Consider the following 19,853-nt stretch of genomic DNA (forward strand, 5'->3'; position numbering starts at 1 on the left):
TGGGAGAGTATAGCAACCTTACTGTAGCACTGTGTGCTAGATAATAAACTCAGGGTTATTCATATCCCAGGTAAGACCTGGAAAGATTAAGCTACTGTATAGAAAGGAGCAACAGCACCACCACCAGGTGTTGAAAGAAAAGAACAGTTTTAGAAGATTCAACCTTGAGGATGAAGCTAGGATAAACCAAGATGGAAGAAGATGCCAATGGGCAGCTCTGGCTCATTCTTGCACTCAGCCTTTCTTAACTGGCTACTGATGCTTCTGCCAGCTGTCTCTGTTTATAGGTACTGTGGATTTGTAAGTGAATCGTTTTTAAAGATTTAAGATCATGTGGATTCCTCTTCCTGGGCATGTAAGTGAGCATATAGGGGACGCTCAGTATTCTGCTGGGCATATAAGGTTTTGCAGAGGGATAGCTCACTTTCTGAGATTGATAAATCTTTTTTTCTTTTTTTTTTTCTTTCTTTTTTTTTTTTTAACATGACTCTTAAGTATTTTAGGCTGGTTTTAAGTTCTGGTGTTGTCTGGAACTTCAAAACAATATTGTAATCTGAAAGGTAACAAATTAGCAGTAGAAATAAGGTTTTAAGATGTGAAGAGTCACTCAATGGAGTACATTGTATTTTTCTTCAGTTCAAATTAGGCTTATGAATCAGAATGGCAACATTCATATCATTTGAACTCTGATGCAGATTTATAACCAATAATTCCAAATGTTTAAGTAGCACAGAAATCCAAACCAACATCTGGAACCATGGTATTCAAGAGTTTCTCCCACTATCAGCTCTACTCTTGCTGCTATTCTGTTTGCTCTTCAGCCTCACAGTACATTTCCATTTCTTCTTCTTTCTTCCACTACTTTTGCTGCAGTCCGTCTCTCACCACCCTCTTTTCTCCTTTTCTCTTCCCCTTTTTGGCACCCTGCTAATGCCTCTCTTCATTCCAGCAGTCTCTCTACTGATGAACTGACTGGCATATTTTTTTCCCTGAATGCTCCAGACTGCTCTGTTCCACACAGCCAGCTATCATCAGTATGTTCTCAAGTACTGCATGCTGGGTGCCAATGTATAATCTGTGCAAAAAACCCCACTTTATTTTCTGTTTTATATAGACTGAGATTGGAAAAGGCAAAGGATTGTCAGAGCTCTGCCAGTTTCACAGAGACAATCTTAAATATTAGCAGAATGCCTTCTGGACTCGATTTGATGATGCTTACCCTTTTTTTCATCCAGAAGTTTTTGAAACTATCACACTTTTGGGGGCATAGAGCTTCACATTACACAGAAAGTTACGGCACACTCAGCGATGCAGAAAGAACACACTATTTTTTTTTTTCCTTAAAGTTTGAGTCTTCTCATTTTACTTCCCTATATAAAGTACTTTGGTGGTAGTGCTACTGTTACCCATTGCCCACAGTATCTGTGACAGCACTACTAGTTTGACCTTCAGATACTGCAACTTTCAGAATTTAACCAAAGCCATCTTTTTCTTTAGATTTTTTTTCTGCAAATTACCATCATTTCCTGGACCTTGGATTTTTTTCATTTTTATCTTTGTTCCTCTTTACTTTGATGATTGAACTTATGATCTTACATACTAATATAAAAGTGACACAGTGAATTTCTTACAGTGCCTCTATCACTGAAATGACAGAGACTAATGCTTAGAGGAGCAGGCTAGATTCATGATGTAAGTTATCAAGATTCCTTTCCTTTTGTCATATTTATAAGAAAAAATATACCCAGTAATTCAACTCCTTTGTTGTGACTCAGTCTTTTCAACATTTATTTCCATCCATTGTTGCAGAACCTACAATTTCCATTCTTCATGAAGGCAGAACAGACACATTTAAATCTTACTTGATAGCTCTGTAGTTGGTGGCTGAAATTTTTGGAGCTGTCTTTGAGCTCAATATCCAGTTCCCAACAGAATGACTGGTCATGAGGCTTCTGTAAAACTACCTGTAGTTTTACAGATACCAGTCTATATGAGTGAGAAAACTCAGCTATCATGCTGAAGTTTCAGAGCAGGTTGATGGTTCTTGAACAGAAAGACACCACTGCGGGGTTGATTTCACATTTTTCCTTTAATCCATAGCTTTGGACAGTTTAGTGAGGTGATTGGTGGAGAAATACTGTGTGTCAATTTGGTTTCTGAAGCGTCTTCCTTTGATGTTTTCTTTCTCCGATAAAAAAGAGAAGAAAAGATACAGAGGACTGGGGTTGCTAACTTGGGGCAGCTCACAAGGTGCCTAGAATTACACTGATGTGTTGCCAAAGTATTTTTCATTATACAGCATTTTGTGCCCAAAATAACTTCAGCTTTTGAATGAGCACAAGGTCATGTTACAGCACAGTACCACAACAATGGTAATAATAACATTGAAGTTGAATATTCCCTTAAGGAGAGGTACTCACTTAAAAAGCCGGTCTTGCATTAGATCAAAAAAAGATAAATAGTAAGCATGCAAAGAGCCTCCTCTTCAGATACTAGTGTCAGGTGCAGTCCTGATTTGGCGGAGATGTGAACAAGCTGACTGGTTCTGTCTTTTTCCATTCAAATGACATGGTAGCTGCATCAAATCATGCATATGGTGAAAATAATTTTAAAGTAAAAGTCTTGACATACAGATGGGCCTGTAATTTAAAAAACTTGATTGCTGCATGCTTATTAAAGAATTTGAAGGTCCATACAGAACTTTATTAAATAAGTAATTGATGATAATCAATGCCATTTGGTAGAAATAGGGTCCTCTAACTGAGTTTCTTAAAGTGAGTCAGGACAAGAGCTACCGCATTATATCTGCTGTCTGTTAATCAAAGATAGAATACAAGTGAGAAAAGCACTTTTGCTTAGCATTTTACTAAAGAAGTAGGGTGAAAAATTGCATTATTGTATGTTGACAAGGACTAATTCTAGAGCTTCTCTACAGCCCACTCCCGTGAATAGTGTAAGGCTGACACATTTGGTGCCAACATGTCTATTCTCCATAATTCCTTTACTATTAGCTCTCCTACACACTCTTCAGAGATGGTTCTAGGATCATCATAATTTTCACTTGCCACACTTAAGATAATGTATTTCCTTCTTCCATCATCATAGAAAAATGAGAAATTCTTTTGGGAAGAGTAATAAACAATACTAGTCAGTACGTTCGGTATGGTTAATAGCTTAGTTAATTGTTTTGATTAGCTCTGGGTCTTTGCAATAAAAGAGATTATTATCTCTGCATAGCACTTCATTTAACTTTGATACCATATTCACGTATCAGTGTTCAGTGTAATTTAGTTAAGTGTGGCTGAGCTTCTTTCTTCCTCTCTCAAAGCTAAATAGATGGCACTAGAGTTTTTTGCAAGAACTTTTGTCTGCCTCAGGCTCCATCACTGCTCTGCAATAGCAAGCAGCCATAAATTCAGCTCAGCTGGCTGCTTATGGGTTCATTCTACAGAATCCTTAGGATGCTACTGTGTTGACAGTACCTTACTCGGGAAACACTTGAGGAAGAGGAAGTATAACTGGGTTACTCCTCATTCTCTGAGTATACCAGAGAATACCAGAACATGGGGAAAACAACAGCAACTTCTTAATTGCAGCAGACCGGTGCTTCTGGAAGACCAGGACAGCCATAGGGGTTTATGAGAGTATCTCAGTTACTGGGATCTAAGCCTTGTTTTTTTTAATTGTCTTCTTTCTGTTATAGTTTGTGTCCGTCTGAATAACTATGCAGGATGGGAATACAATATAGGGAGGGAAGGAATGAAAAAATTCAGCACTTCAATGCACTAAAAAGCCATGTACCTAGTACTCACCTTGTTTCCGTCTGTTAAACTACATTGACTTTTACAGGTCTGGAATCTTTACACAGAATCCTGTTGTAAAAAGGCAGGTTAATGAGACTGTCCTTCTACTAAAAGTCCCTTTTCCTCTGGGAGAGCTCAGAGGGAAACAGAATTCAAATGCATATATATATATACACACATATATATATATTACAGGCTTCAGAGTACCATGGCTGAATTAATCTAGACCACTGAATCTGAAAGAAATTTGTTACTGAGGGAGGGAGGTGGGCTATTTTGAGGATATGTCAGATACCATGGAGGGTTTATGCTGACTGTTGCAACTGTAATTCAGAATTCTCTCTGTTTTTTCTGGTCTTCACTTCACTGCTTTTTCATATTATTCATATTATTATTCATGTTTTTCATATTAGTCTGTCTAAGTCTATGGAGGTAATGAAATAGGGAGGGTATGATTACTTTCCTTAAGTGTCTTCTCTTGACTGTGAACTTGAATCAAAGCCAATAATAAGTGTAATAGCCTTGTTGAGTAAAGACAGGTGAATTTAATGCACTCACACCTGAAGAACAGCCTGCTTTTGTCTCCTGATTGGATGGAGTGGATACACTTAGCCCTGTATCATTGTCATCTATAATGCATTTTTGGCTCATTCTGGTCTTACAAACCCCAAAACTGGTTTATTTATGTTGTAACTTTGATTCACTATCAGTTCAGAAGGAAATACAGAGCAATTTACACTGCTGTGTAATATGTGCTACATTAAAAAAGACAAAAGAAGCTAACATTGTAGTATAAATAAGAAAGAACCATGATACTTTGTTTTTGACAGTCATATTTTCCCAATCTCAAGTGAAAGTGAAGCATAGCATGCTTCACATGACACTCCATCATTAAATAAAGAAGTTCTAATGAAAATAATTGAACAATGGCTGCCCTTTCTGTGTCATTTCTGTATGGCCCATTAATTCTGGCAAGTCTGTGTAAGAGTCACTATTATCAGCTTCACAAAGATAATCAAGCATTAATCCTACATCAGTAGCTCATTATTTTTAAATTCAACTTATTTTATGACCAATAAGTTGACTTAGAGGATCTAATAGGGTGCTTCTTGGGTTTTAATGAGTGAAAAGATTTACTTTAGAACTGAGTGAAAGATGACAGAGTCCTGTCAATGTATTTTAATAATGCTACTCTTAGCACTTAATAATTAGAAATTTCTCTAAGAGAAACATTTCACTTTTTTATTTTTTTCTTTTTGGACTAGAGAAATAATATTCCCCCAAAATATCATCAAATAATTTGTAGAAATTAAAGCTAAGACATTTCAGCAATAATTCAATAATAGCTGAACTACCTGCTGATTGAATGGGTTCTTGACAATAAGACGTGTAAATGGCCGAGCTTGCTGTTTATTTTACTGAAGTTGTTAGAAGTGTGTCATATGAAGGCTAGCTGAAGTACAGCTAGTAAATCAACTGAACTCAGCAATTCTAGTACTGATGCAGTCATCCTTTCTGAAATGTACTTTAAAATTAAATCTTTCAGAATGGGCAGACTTAAGAGGTGAAATCATATTACTGCTCAGTTTCTGAAAGTCAATTTCTACTGAAGAGTTGTTTAGAAGGTCTAAAACAAGTATCATGAAGGTAACTTTTTCTTTCTATGCCTCCTGTAGATGAGAATTGTGGGTTTTTTTCAGGAAATGGCTAGGGATATATCTGGGATCAGCTGCTAGGGAGCAACAGGGGCAGCCCTGATGCTGGCGCTGTCCCACAGCCCCCGAGCACGGTGAGCAGAGCCAAGGGGTTGCAGCAGCAGGTCCCATCCATCCAGTGATCCATCAGTCATAGGTGTCCTGTCTGAGGTTGATCCTGGAAATGCCATCACCAAACGTGGGCCAGGCACATCTACAGCACTGCTGGGGCTGGGTGCTGAGTCAAAATGGGGCTTCTGGGCCCCTTGGGTGGGATGAGGGGGACCTGGGAAAGGCTGGTCAGGTCCTGACAGCAGCAGTTATTCATAGATAAAGCAGACTGGCGACAGGTCAAGATGCTGATATGAGGTGACTTACATTGATACAGCTTAACTTTCTTACCCTCCCAAAAGAGGGTGGCTGCATCCCAACAGGGTATGGTACCCAACAGGACCAGGCATTATTAGCCCAGGCTAAAAATTTAATAGTATGGATGACTGCACACTAAAGCTTAGTCTAGAAAACCAGCCCTGTTTTGTTTACTTATATAAATGTGGCCAACCATGCCAGAAGAAATCTACTTCAGTAATATTATTTTAGATTCAAAATGTGTGCAATTGAAATCAGCATCTAACCCTGGAATCCTATAGAGAGCAATTAAAGAACCTAAAAATATTCCTTTGTAGACAAGAAAAATCCAGCATAGTTCTAAAGTATTGTATTCATTCCTCCAGATGAAATTTCTGATCAGCATTGATCCTTGGGTTATTTAAGGAAAATCTCAGATAAATATGATTTTCCTCAAAGAAATCCTTTTGAGAACCTTCAGCTATCAATTAAAAAAATGGAGGTGTTTTAAAGTGATTTCAAACAAACTAAATCCATCTCCTGCTTTGAAACTCCAGTTTTGTATGTGAGTGCCTACCTATCTGCCTGTCCAGCTATATAGATACAGATCTGTGTAAACTTACTCCAGCAACTCAGACATTTTAGCCTTCTGTATACTGTAAAGGCAATCAAACGCATGTATGGTAATTTGATGAATGCATTATCAAGGTATTAGGGTTATGGAGCTATGTACAATGAAGTGGACTTCTCTGTTTCACCTACTAACTCTTTCAATTCTGCCTAAGACTAAATAAAAAAAGGACATAATTGAACTGGTCTCCTCCTAAAAACATCATTAAGTTGGATGTTAAGACTTGTGAAACACCTTTAACAAAAGTGAGAAGAAACTCACGTAAAGCAATAATAGCATCTTGGGACATAAATAATTTTATTAGAATGCTCCTTAAAAGCTGATAATTCTATTGTACATGGTGACTACCTGAAGCAGACGGTTAGCAAGTACTGTTTTGTGTATCTGCTGTGTTTCGGTGGCATTTCCAACCATGTTACCTAAATCATTACAGAACAGCTATACTAGCTTGGCTGTGATCTTGATAGAGTTTATTTTAAGTCACTGTAGATGCCATGCAGTACTTAGATATGACTGAGACTTGCATAATTTGATTTTCATAAATTCTTTCTAGTAAAGACCAGTTTTTGCTCATTCCAAAACTGGTCTACTTTTGGATCTAATTTTCAGCCAGCCTTATAATATATTTGGCCTTATGTGGCTATTCATAACCAGGCATTTCACTGGGTAACTTGAAAAACTTAAATTTTACTGAAAGGTGATACTAGTTTAATTGTATTTCCCAGAAACTGTATCACAGATATGTGCTGTGAGAGCTTGGAAGCAGAATCTCAAGATTTGCAAAGACATCTTTATTATACCATAATGTAAACCACTTTCCATATCTTTTGGTAGTTTATCATTTTCTTTTTTTGAGTCTTAAGGTCAGATGTCTTGAAGAAATTTTTCTGTGACAGGTTGACAAAGATGACGACTTCTGACGAAGGTCAGTATTCTGTAGAGTATATAGTGATTTAAAAGCTTTTGGCTCACATGCTCGTCAGTTATCAATGATTTCCACCTTGGTATCAAGAAACGGGCTCTTAGATTCAAAAAGTTGAGGAATCTGAAATGAAGCTGAATGCAAACTCTCTCTGTTCTGCTCAGAAATGATACTCATTTTATGATAGGAATATGTTATATCTGTCTTACAAAAGCTACAATTTAATTCACTAGAGTTTTATCACAATTTAATTAACAAGAGTATTATCATCAAATATCTACTAAAAGACAAACCCAAGCAATCCTTCAGATTTGAAAGAATAAAAAAATATGTTCTGCTTCCAGTAGAAGCTACACGGCAACACTTCCGAACAGTTAAATGAATCAATATTTCTTTCAATAATGTATTGTTTACGCCAAGAACCAAAATGTAAATTTTTTAATCCATATTCATTGTCCAAAGTCAGTGAAAAGTAAAAAGTAAAAGCTTAAAGGAAAACGTGTAATTGGAGCTGGCAAATTGTATATTTAGTTTTTTAATCTTTGTGTCATACTTAAAATATTCTGCTAAATATTTACTGCATTTGCATTTGGTACAGCTTGGCGAATCATTGTCCTACAAGGATAGTTATATAATGGATTGCAAGGACATCACAAATACAGGCAACTTACAGTGATGAAGATTGACCCCTTGTATCGTATATAAATATGAATATATTGTATATATATAAAAAGGAATCTTTATGACATTTATGGTATTGGCAAATCAAAGTATATTGTTGGAGAGTCTTAGTCCTTTTTATTAAAATAGATATTTTGGATATACTTTTAGAATAGGTATGAATAAGTATTTTAGTGAAAAAAAAAAGATCTTGTTTGCTGATAGTGTTTCAGTTTCATCAGGGCAAACAGTAGGTTTGTTTCACTTAGTTTTTCTCTATTCAGAATATGTTCTATCACTTAATTCAAGTGTTTGTATGCTTAAACTTACCCTGTCCCTAAGAGGGAAATTAATCTTCCAGGCAATGAGGAGTGACCTGAGTAACCCTGGAGAGCAGGGAACTTGACACTAACCAGTTGAGACTAGTAGTAATCTCATGCTGTGCAGAAGGTCTAAGAGAATAGTCTGCAAGGTTAATGTGTTAGTACTTCAAGACAGTGTCCTAGGAAAAAAAAAATAGATAATTAACTCACCCAGAGCCACAGGCTATTTTGTGTTTCTACCGTCATTATGATGATAGAGATAGACTAAACAGACTTTCTCTTTTGAGAGTCTGTGCTCTAATGAATTATAAGGGCTTAAATCAAAACAATGCTTGCCTGTGAACTTAATGCAGTTAACAGCAGTAGAGAGAGGGATGTGCTGAAGTGTTTTTGTCTCCTGGTAGTAGAAATGGTAACTTTGCTTAATGTGTTGCTTTGCTAGAATCAGTGAGACAATACACAACAAATTTACAATTTATATTATTATCAATGTTAATAATGATATCCACAGTAGTTTTTGTTATTGTGGTTGTATGCTGGAACAAATCTGTTGTTTTAAATTGGAATAAAATTTTAAGTAAAAGAATAAAAGGTTAAGGTCCTTAAAGAAAACTACGGTTTTTCTTTAAGAAGAGTCTAGAACAAAGAGAAATAAAATAGTAAGCTGCTTTGATTCTACTAATAGGGCACAAGAATTAAAAAAAAAATAACCAAAAAAACCCCCCCAAAAAACAGCCCTCATCCTATTCCCTCTCTTAAATATTGAGTTGTTTCAGCAACAGCTATCAGCTATGGAGTCTTAAAAAAAAAAGTGAATCTTGTCATTCATTTTATTCATTGTGTGTGTGATGCTGCCAAAGGAGATTCTGAGTGGTGTAGAAATTAAATGCTACGAATATTCTGGTGACATCAGGACTGTCAGGTCCTTCTACTGATAAATGTAATGACTTTTGAGCTAGCAATTGAGAACTCTGGCTTGGATAAAAAAATTAGCCTTATCTCACTCCCATGAAAGCAGAAGTGATGCCAATGTTCTCACCTTAAAAAGCTCTCATTGTTCCTGTTTAGCTGCCTGCCTTAAACAGTTCTGTGCATTCCAGCCTGAAGGCTTTTTAAATGAAGCAAAGGCAAGATAGGACCAAACTTGACTTAGGCAAAATCAGCTGTTGTTTGGAGACTTTGCTGCGTCTCCCCCACCCAGTAGCCTGGAGAGCCAAGCGGGTTGCTGCCAGCTCCACTGAGAGTTACAAGAAACAGTGGCTTCAACTGACAAATGGGTGAAGTCACTTGTGGTTATGGCAAATGCTGTTTCCATCCTTTTCATCTTTTGGTGGCAGTGTTAAGAGCAAGCCTAGTTTTTCAGACCTCTGCAAGATTTCTGTCTTCTCTTTCCAACTTCTCTTTCTGTGGCAAAAGTGTCCCATCCTGGGGCAGCAAAAATTCATTTTTGCCTACACAGTTGGCAAGAGTATTCTTGTTTCTCTTGGCTAGCTGTCTGGAACTAGTTTTTCACACCGGCATGTCACAGGTCCTAGCACAGCTATTCAAAGATTTGTCTTCAAACGTAGCAAGCGTTCAATCACAACTGTCTGGTCTCCTAGATTGCACTGATTAACTGCAACCCACTTCAGTACACTGCTGGACCTGTTTAGTCATTTTGTAATGGTAATTATACAGTTTATGCAGAGCCTGACACTCACATACATTTTCCCTGTCATGCTGGCAGACATGTATTTTGAGTATGAACTGACCCTTCCTTACTGACAGTTCTTACCATGGTTCTTACCACAACTAGCTATACTTTAATTTCTTATGAGCAAATAACATATCAAGAATTATTTCCAGAAAGCTATAGGACAAATAATGTAAAATAAATGCAGGTCAGATTCTGCCATTACTCTGTATGCAAAGCTGCTTCATTGATTTGTGAGAGATTTATTATGCGATAATCTGTTTTATAAAATAAATCCCACCAAAAAATACATAGTAAGGGTAATGGTCACAGACTCTGAAGCTTTAATAAAGTGTGTATTTCTCCCAGGCAAGAAAAAGAGAAAAAAGTAAACAAATAATTCAACATACATGATTCACCCAATGTGTGTATATATATTATGTACATTTAATTTTCATCTTTTGAGATCACTTTTGAGAAGGAGTTAGTCTACTGTAGATGATAGTGCCATTTGTATCTTTATATCTTTGCTTTTCTATGAATAGGATTTTTTACAGCAGTGGAAAAATATGTAGTAAAGCCAACTTCATCCTGTTAAACCAATCACCAAAATATCTAGTTTTAATACTCTTTATGTAGAATATGTTTTGTTTGCTTTTTAATTTTACATTGAATAATGATGATAACTAATAAAGATAAATTAGTAGGTTTATTCACCAAAAGAAGCAATAATCTTTCGGCTATGACTTCTTTCCACAACTGTTATTGGCCAAATATTCCACTGATCAATGTGGAATGGCATCATTTGGATTTCACTAAGACTTCACTTGTTTTCCTTCAGTGTCTGAACCAAATAATATGTATAAATCAATGGAGAAAATAGATTTCTGAAAATGTTCTTTTAACCTGAGGAATGTGGTGATGTAATTGGTTTAGTGGTGGACTTGGTAGTGTTAGGTTAATGGTTGGACTGGATGATCTTAAATGTCTTTTCCAACCTAAATGATTCTTTGACTCTATGATTCTATAAAATTCCTGCCCCTCTTTGTTTGACAAGGCTTTCTCAAAAGTCAAGGCATTAAGAGGTTGGAATCATAACAGAAGATAACTGGATGCCTTTTTCATGTTAAGAACGTGTGATGTATATTTATTATTTAATTTTGAAAAAAAAAAGAAATTATTTTTGGTTTCCTATTGAATTATTTCTCATGCACAAAATGGAATCAATTTGTCCTCATTTCTTGCCTTATTTTAAATAAATAAATAAATATATAAATAAATGTATGTTTGTATTTATCATTCTCCATGGCACTTTTTTTAATAAACTGGATTATCCAGAGCATTAACATGTACCTCTGGATGGTGCTACTGATGAAGAGAACTGCAGCCTAAAAAATACAGATTTCCAATTGTCCATAAGGGCAATGAAGATAAAAACCCTTGAAGAGACCACAAATTTATAGCACAGAGCAAGGAGTTAGTTTTATATGTTGCTTTATTTGTGGGGCCATAATTGCACACTGATTACAGCTAGGAAAAAAGTCTCTTGTTCTTCATCCTGAATAGTAATTACTGTGTTACTGTGTTTCACTCCCATCCCTTTCTTTTGCTCTTTCTGAACAATATCAGATCTATTTTATGTTTTAACATAGCTTTTGGGAAACATAAATTACAAAATGTTGTTTACATTGTTTACTGTGATGGTCATCTTGTGAATTATATATCAGCCATTGTATATTACTAACTAAATAACTTAGCATAACTACGTGCATGTACACGTGAGATTGGAGAATGTTAAAATGAAAGGCTGACCACAGCTTCCCTGAGCTATATGATCTAGCTTGTGTTTGAATTTCTATCCCTTCAGGTGCCCTCTTGTCAATTAAATTAAAATAGAGAACGTCAGAATTGGTCTACTGGAAGGAAGCAATCAGTCTACTGTAACAGAAAACAATACAATTTGTCTTAAAAAAATAAAATTCTTGCCCTTACCCCTCTGGCATTCTCATATTACACCAGATTTTGAGACAAAATTGGAGGGGCTGTAAATCACCCTTACTCAATTGACTTCCATTGGAACCGAGCTGATCTAGGCCAGCAGAAGAGGTCAGTGCTGAGAGCTCCAAATGCTCTCAGTCATGAAACACGTCACTTGCAGATCATTAGGCTGGCTTAAAAGTGATCTTACAAAAGTACATTTTGGCTTTTCTTTCTGTTTTTTAAAACTCTTGTATCCACTGAGGTCACGGTGAGTGAGCTCTCTATTGACTAAAATGTTTGAAACATATTTAAAAAGGGACCAAGGATCTCACCACCACTTTCCATCAGTAACCTTTTTTTTTTCCTGCCACTCTCACAGAACTCTAGCCTTATGGGAATGAGTGAAAAAGTCTTAGATATATAATTCTTGCAATAAGTGATACAGTATTTGCTAATAAAAAGCATCCAAACAGGCAACACTATATGTATTGTAACCCTATGTAACATGTCCTTAAATACATGATGAGGTCAAATCTAGTAATATTTTCCATGCAAGTCCACCTGGTTTTCTGTTTGCCTTGAACTGTTCTTAATCACCTAAGGACTGAGAGAGAAATCAACAAAAGACCCCATTGTCAGAACTCTTGTTATCCAAACCTGCCTTTTGGGTCTGCAGACAAGATGAGAGGGGGGTAATTCACCTGGGATGCCCCCAGAGCTCCATCCCAAATGAGCTTAATCTAGGCTGTTGTGGATTTCCACAGGGTCATCTGCATGAGCACATGCACCTGTACATATGCATTTGTACATAGGCACTTGAGATTGTTCAATAGCATTGGCTAAGACATTTTTGGGGCAGTGGCATCTGAATATTGGATCACAGGATATTTCAGGTTGGAAGGGACCTCAGGAGATCTTTAGTCCACCATCCTGCTCAAAACAGGGTCAGTTTGTGGTTGGATCTAGGTGATTCAGGACTTTATCCAGGCAGATTTTGAAGACCTCCAAGGCTGGAGAAAGGCTGCATATCTTCTTTGGGCAGCCTGTTCTACTGCTTGAGCGTCCTCATTGGAAAAAAGCTTTTACCAGTCTAAAACTCTTGTTTCAAGTTATGCCCATTATGTCCTGTCCTTGCGTCATACACCATTGTGAAGAGCCTGGCTCCATGTCCCTGTAGGCATTGGGGTTTGCTGTTTGGGGGAGTTGACCCCAAAGCAATTCCTTCTCAAGGCTGAACAAACCGATCTCCGTCAGCCTTTCCTCACAGCGTATGTGCTCCAGCGCCCTGAATGTTGCAGTGGCTCTCTGCTGAACTTGCTCCAATTTATTGATATATTTCTTATATAGAGGGGCTCAAAACCCATTTGCACATCCAATGCAGTGGTGAAACACTTAAATGATTTTGAGGCTTTTCCCATCAGTCTGTACACTAAAGGTTATGATATGAGTTATAAGAATAAGGAGAAATGAAACAGCCTTGGTAAAATGAGATCAAACTGCACGTGGTAAATTGGAACATGAACTGCACAAGATTGTGGCATTCTGCAGAGGAGTTCTGATTTCTCCAAAACTGTATCTATAATTGTAAAATGTCTTGTAAGAAAGAAGATGGGAGCATTTTGATTTTGTTCAAGATCAGGTGAAAAATTACTTTTGACCAGCCTTAGGTTACTATAATAGGCTTATTGGCGATAATATAATGGTTATCACAGGTGGTCTTTTCTTTCAATGCAAGAATCAGAATAGCTAAAAAGTTATGTCCTTTTTCATTTGATTTCAGAGTGCATGAGAAGAAGCAAGCAGGTGCTCATTGTCTCAATGTTACAGTGATATGTACAAACTACTAAAGATTGGCTTTGGGTACATACTACCAGTAGAAATCACTGATGAAAACAAAACTTTGGGCTTAGAACACTGTTACAAGATCATACAGTGAACTGCAAGTCTGAAGCCTCACTGTGCTCATAATAATTCATGCTACAGGCTTTGCTGATATAGATATGCAAAATATGACAATGTGAGTACCTCCTATCAAGAGAAAGCCTGTGCTTTAACAGTACTTAGCATATTTATTATGTTACTATTACTAGTGTACTAGCACCTAAAGGAGAGATTTGATTCATGAGAAAGTGTTTAATCACTAAGATTTTTAAGGAAAATATGAGTATCAGATGTCTATATTTTGTGCTAAACTCAGTGTCAATTTGGTGTACTCAGATGTTGGATTCATCTTCTGCAAGGGATTAAACTTATTTGTACTGTGAATTCTAGATGGCCCTTGGCAGAGGGGAAAGGCCCTTAGATGTTCAAGGTGGCTCTGTTTTTAGCTGTGTGAAATAACAGAACTTCAGATACTTTGGTAAAGTTTTGAGATTTAAAGGTGTTTATGCAGTTAAGGAAGCTTGTGACTACTTTTTAATATTGGATGCCTAAATGGTACCGTAGGGACCTTTATACTTTTCTGGGTGGTGTTTGTTGCTTAGTCATGGGCATCTTGTTCAGCACTATCTAATTTAGCATGTCTCAGCCAAGATAATTCTCAAATTTGCTGAAAAGCTCTGACAGGGTATTTTCTACCCCCCAGCTCCTAAATACTATCTCCAGACAAGTCTCTTACTCCTCCCCCTCCACTGTTTGTAGATAATTATCCTGATTCACACAGGGGGAGCATGTAGAGCAAATCCATTCTCTGTATCTGAAAGGGACAGCACTATCAATGAGGGAACTTCTCTTCAAGATTATGATTGTCACTGTTTTGCCCTGGTGAGGATGAGATACGTGCAGCTGTAAGAGTGTTGCTAATGGAGCATGTGCAGCAAAACTGTTAAAGGAGCAAACCCCCTTAATGTCCCTAATTTAGCAATGAAGCCAATCAGTTCTAATTAGTTTGTGATTAAAGGACTAGCTACCTTCTAGTTTGTGGGAAGAGTAGTGTTTGTGGATAAACTGTCTTCCTGTTTTAGACTGAAATCCCCTTCCAGAAGCCAGTTGTCCCTGTCCTGTTCATGGCATCAAGCAGTCCATTAACTAGCTGCTTAGTTCTAATTTATGGTGCTCTTATTTTTATTAGGTCCTGAAGAAGCACCTTTAATTAGAGTAGTGGGGAAATTACAGATTTTCACCTGTTGAAAATCTTGTGTTTCAGCTGTTGTCTACACAGCTTGTAGAACAAAGTGTTTTTTCAGCATCTCCAGAAAATCTCATGTTTACTTTGACAGTAATACAAGCTAAAATTATAGCCTATAACAATTCAAAGCTCTTTAACACGTTTTCCATTCTGACCATCAAAAATTGCTCTTTGTCTTAAAGAAAAATGAAAAACGGAAACAAAAAAAGTATTTAATTTTTTATGACACTATCATTTTTTCCTACTGGTTACACTAAATGAAATCAGCTATTTCTTTACCTCATCATGACCTACTACTTGCAGTGTGATGGGATCATTAAAATGGGAAACAGCAGGAAGAGACAGTGGATAGGGGAAATGGAAAAGTTAATGCAACATTTTCTTCAGCTTTTAATATTGTAAAAAGTTACTATTGGATCTTTTGTACGCTTAAATTGGTAGTTGTCCTTTTGCCGTGAAAAGCATTCTTTCTTTCCCTTCCTTTTCAGTTGCAGTTGAAAAAACCCCTCCCACTGTTTCTTCCTGAAAAAACCCACTCTATTTCCACATATGAACTCTGTCATGAGTACTTCTATCTTGTCCAGCTCCAAAAATTTCCTCTTGGAAGTTTGATACTGTGAATACAGACCCAGCAGTAACTCATAATGAAATTATTTTAAGATTTATTGTTACATTTATTTTCATTTTACCTTGTTTTTCATTGCATTTGTCTCAAAATCTTTTTGCATAATTGTGTCCTTAACAGTAACACACAGCCCTGTGAATTAATCCAAATATGACATATATTCTCATAGCTATAGTCAGTCCTTGCAACAACTGTAAGAAAACATAACAACTGAATTTTTGTTCTGCTGGATCTGAGTCTCTATCCCCATAGCAGCTGACTAAACAGTAGATAGTATGTGAGATATTGTTTTATACTAGCAATAAGCTTCATCTGAGGATTGCAAAGTTGTCACACAGACCTGCAGCAAAATGTGATGAAAGAGCACTGGGGTGATGACAGAGTAAGCAAACGAAAATATAGGCCACCAAGGATGAGCAGGAGGGATGGGATTAGTGGGCTGGTGGCTGAGGGAATCTCAGGTCTTGGGTTAAGGGAGCGACACCCAGGAGTGAGTGGAGTATGTGGGGACTGGGAAACTAAACAGTGGAGGAGAAACCATTCTCCAGTGGAAATGCTGGACAACACAGTGAGTTTGTCCAAGGCTTGACAAAGGGTATATTTTGTTCATTGAACTCTGTTTAAATTCAAGGTTAGCAAAACACTCATACTTTTTTTTTTTTTTTCAGTTGAGATTTATCTTGCATAATACTAGTTCTCTAGGAGTTAACCATGTAGCCTAAGCTAGTCACAGAAGAAAGTCAGTTTAGGAGGGAACTTTAAGTCATTTTCTTAAATGCTTATTTTCAGCGAGGGTGAGTGAGTGTTCTTGGAAATAAAAAAACCCTTTCTTTAGGTTAGACAAATAACTGTAAGATCACTAAAGCTGCATGAGATGCATCCTGCCTAAGCAACTAACTGCAAGGAAATACCACAAGCTGATGAAAGCTCCCTTTCAGGAACAACCAAGGCTGTTGAATACTTGATGTGAAATCATGATGTCAAAACACTTAGTCTGCATGGGAATTCACAGTACATTCAAAATCTATATTTAAATTCTCTGCATAAACAAGTTATTAAATATTAATTCCAGAAATGGCCCTGATGGGATGTTGCTGTCCGTTAGCTTGCAGACTTCCAGCCAAGCCAGAGCAGACATCCGTCACGCATGCTCATCATTTGATGCAGGAGCAGATAGTTCAGCCCAGCTCCCTGATATCAGAGAAGGGGGTCCTACGTAAAGTTCTTTCCATCGGCTTAGCTGAAGAGGCCTTAAATTCCTACAGAAGGTTTAGTAACAAGTATCTATAGGTCATGAAAAGGGCATAATAACATCTCAAACTGGTACTTGTCTTTTTGTTGGTAAATAGCTGACTATGAACTCTTCCCAGCCTAAACTAGTCTGCTTTTGTGGAGCTTCTCATCAAACCAAAGGAAAATGCTTAAACCTCTGGTCAGTAGTCATTGATATGACTAGTTCAGAGGTTGCAATATTTTTGGTGAAGTCTTGCTGTAACTTAACTCTTCAGTCTCCAAATAGACTCATAGCAAATAGTGGCCACAAATACTTAAGAAAGTGATGTTTTTAGATACCTCTGTGTTTATACTTCCAACAAATGCTTTCCAATTACAAGAAAGGTGTTTCTTAAGCAGGATCTCAATCAAGTTTGTAACTTAAAATAATACTCCTGTGGACAAAAATCCCTAGAGTTTCTGGTCTGAAGCTTAAACTTAAAAGCTTTCATGGTCAATAAGCAGAAGAAAGAATTTTTATACATACTGTTGCTATGTGCTGAAGGTCCTCTGGGATTAAATGCTAACAGACAATGAATAAATTCAGTTGCTTGTACTGAATCTTTTTTTCTTGCTCTTAGCCATTGCTATAGGCTTTGTAGTTATACACTGAAGTCTGCATTAGAAGTGCTTGCAGCCTGTGGGGTTTTAGAGTGATATCAGTTATTTCCACCTATGTGCCTGGACTAGTACACTAGCAATTTCTTCCCATAGTTAGAAATTTCCCATGGGTAACCTGTGTTAGAAAATGTAGGTTCTGTCTATATGCTCACCTCAAGATCTGAAAAGATGCCCTTTTTTTTGATTTGTTTTAAACTTGAGAAATTCAGCAAAATAGTTGGTTGTCTATTCATGCTAACACTCACCTGTATACTGACACTATTCTGAGAGATAAAGAAATGTGGGATTTCTCAAAAATTTTGTGTTCTTGCTTATCATACATACCTAAAGGCATGTGCTAGGCTACCAGGGTGCAGGACTGAATTGCTTAGCATGTCTTTGGATCCCAGTTATGAAACAAACAGGATACAAGGCTGTGGCAAATTTTCATAGACTTCATAGAAGTTGAAGTAGGATGGAGACTGAAAAATGCTTCTACATTATGGCATTCTTTTATCTGCTATTATTAATGAAAACATTCATATTTATGGGTACAGAAATTCAAGGTTGAGTCAAAAAGGTTGACCTAACTTTGAGAGTTAAAGTTCAAACAACATTTAAAATGTCTTTGATCAAGTAGTCCTTAGATCTCTGTGTTAGCAAACAGTAAGCAAGCGTTCTCCTTTATCTTCAAGTTATTTTGTTCAGAAAGCTCAAATAAAACTTTTGACATGGTTTTATTATGACAAACACACCTCTTTTTATAACATAATGAAAACATTTTGATTTGGTCAAAAATCAATAAAATAACATTCATCATTCAGAAATCAAACTGACAACTTCTGAGGTTGAATTTCCCTATTTTTGTAGACTTTAGGGATAACAAGGACATATAACTTTTTAAAACTTTATACCCAGCTTCAAATTTTGTCCACACTAAATAATATATTTCCACATGGGCAATTCTATTGATACTGACTAGGGACGTGCCTGAAAGAAATATTGGTTATCCCACTGTATTTTTGATAAATCTTTCTTTTAAATGCATGGTGCGGTTCTTAGTGTGGTTGGCAGGAACCATATCCATCCTTGTTATTTGAATGCAGTCATTACTCTTTAGCCTAACGTATATATCAAATACATTTGCTGAGCAAATCTTGGCTCAGCAAGATGGCATTTTACACAATACTGCTGCTGCTAAATGTAGCAGACTCAAGTTTTAAATGTTTGAGAGTTCTGAATACCTGTGTTCTCCAACTCTATACACTGTTTCAAGGAGCTATAATTAAGCACTGTGAAGGCATTAACTAGAAAAGGGAAAGTTTTTCATTCTGATAACAACATTCAGACTGTTGTAGGGGACTCTCAAAGCACAGAAATGAGGAAAAAAAAGAATCTTCTATTAGCAATGCAACTTCAGTTTGTTTTTCTAAGAGAAAACACTCTAGTAAATGTCACATATAGTAGTAGAAACAAAAAAAACCCCAATATGACTAGAATAATGGTTTAATTTAACATTGATATATACTATTGTGCAGTTGTGAGAAGTGTTTTGCTGAAACAAATTTCTGATTTACTGTGAAGGTCAGGAAAAATGTTATGGTATTTCCAATGAAAAATGTTTGTTGGCAGGGTTTGAATTTTTAAGGTACTTCATTTAAAGAACCAGGCAAACAAAAAAGTTAGCTCTTCATTTATGGTGATGTTAAAGTGAAAATTATTGAAACATATTCACTTACAAGAAAAGTTCTTTTTGCTATTTTCTGTTTGAAAAGTGTTTTAAAAATGTGAGGCTTTATTCCAGTTCTGGGTAAGAAGTATTTTAAAATCTCCACACTATTCTAGGGATTGAAAAACTGTTTCTTTCTCAGACTTTTGCTAATTGATCTTGCTGTCTTATTTTTCTTTTTTTTTTTCTTTTTTTTTTTCTTTGAGAGTTGGTGTAAAGAGGCATAACCCTAGAAAAATTACATCAAGGGCCAATTCATTAAACCACAAAACCACATCTGTCAGTTGCTGGAGAAGAGTAGACAGTCAAACTGCTTCATTTCATTATCATTGCTTCTACATTCTCAATTTTCTTTTTGGAATGGCTGAGAAAATTGATATAATCCTTAACTTCCTCTCTGAATTGCTTCCTAAACTGACACCATACTATTACAGAGGAGCCGCAGGTTTTGTGATGTTTTCTGCAAA

The 19,853-nt window shown here is 36.6% G+C and overlaps 1 protein-coding gene across 1 annotated transcript in view; it reads left to right on the forward strand.

Annotated features, from left to right (window-relative positions):
* Positions 1-19,853, forward strand: part of GRM8 (glutamate metabotropic receptor 8) — a 363,184-nt gene that overhangs the window by 192,903 nt on the left and 150,428 nt on the right. The gene's annotated exons all lie outside the window — the stretch shown is intronic.

This window comes from Pelecanus crispus, chromosome 1 (assembly GCF_030463565.1).
Source record: "Pelecanus crispus isolate bPelCri1 chromosome 1, bPelCri1.pri, whole genome shotgun sequence".
In the NCBI taxonomy this organism is placed as follows: domain Eukaryota; kingdom Metazoa; phylum Chordata; class Aves; order Pelecaniformes; family Pelecanidae; genus Pelecanus; species Pelecanus crispus.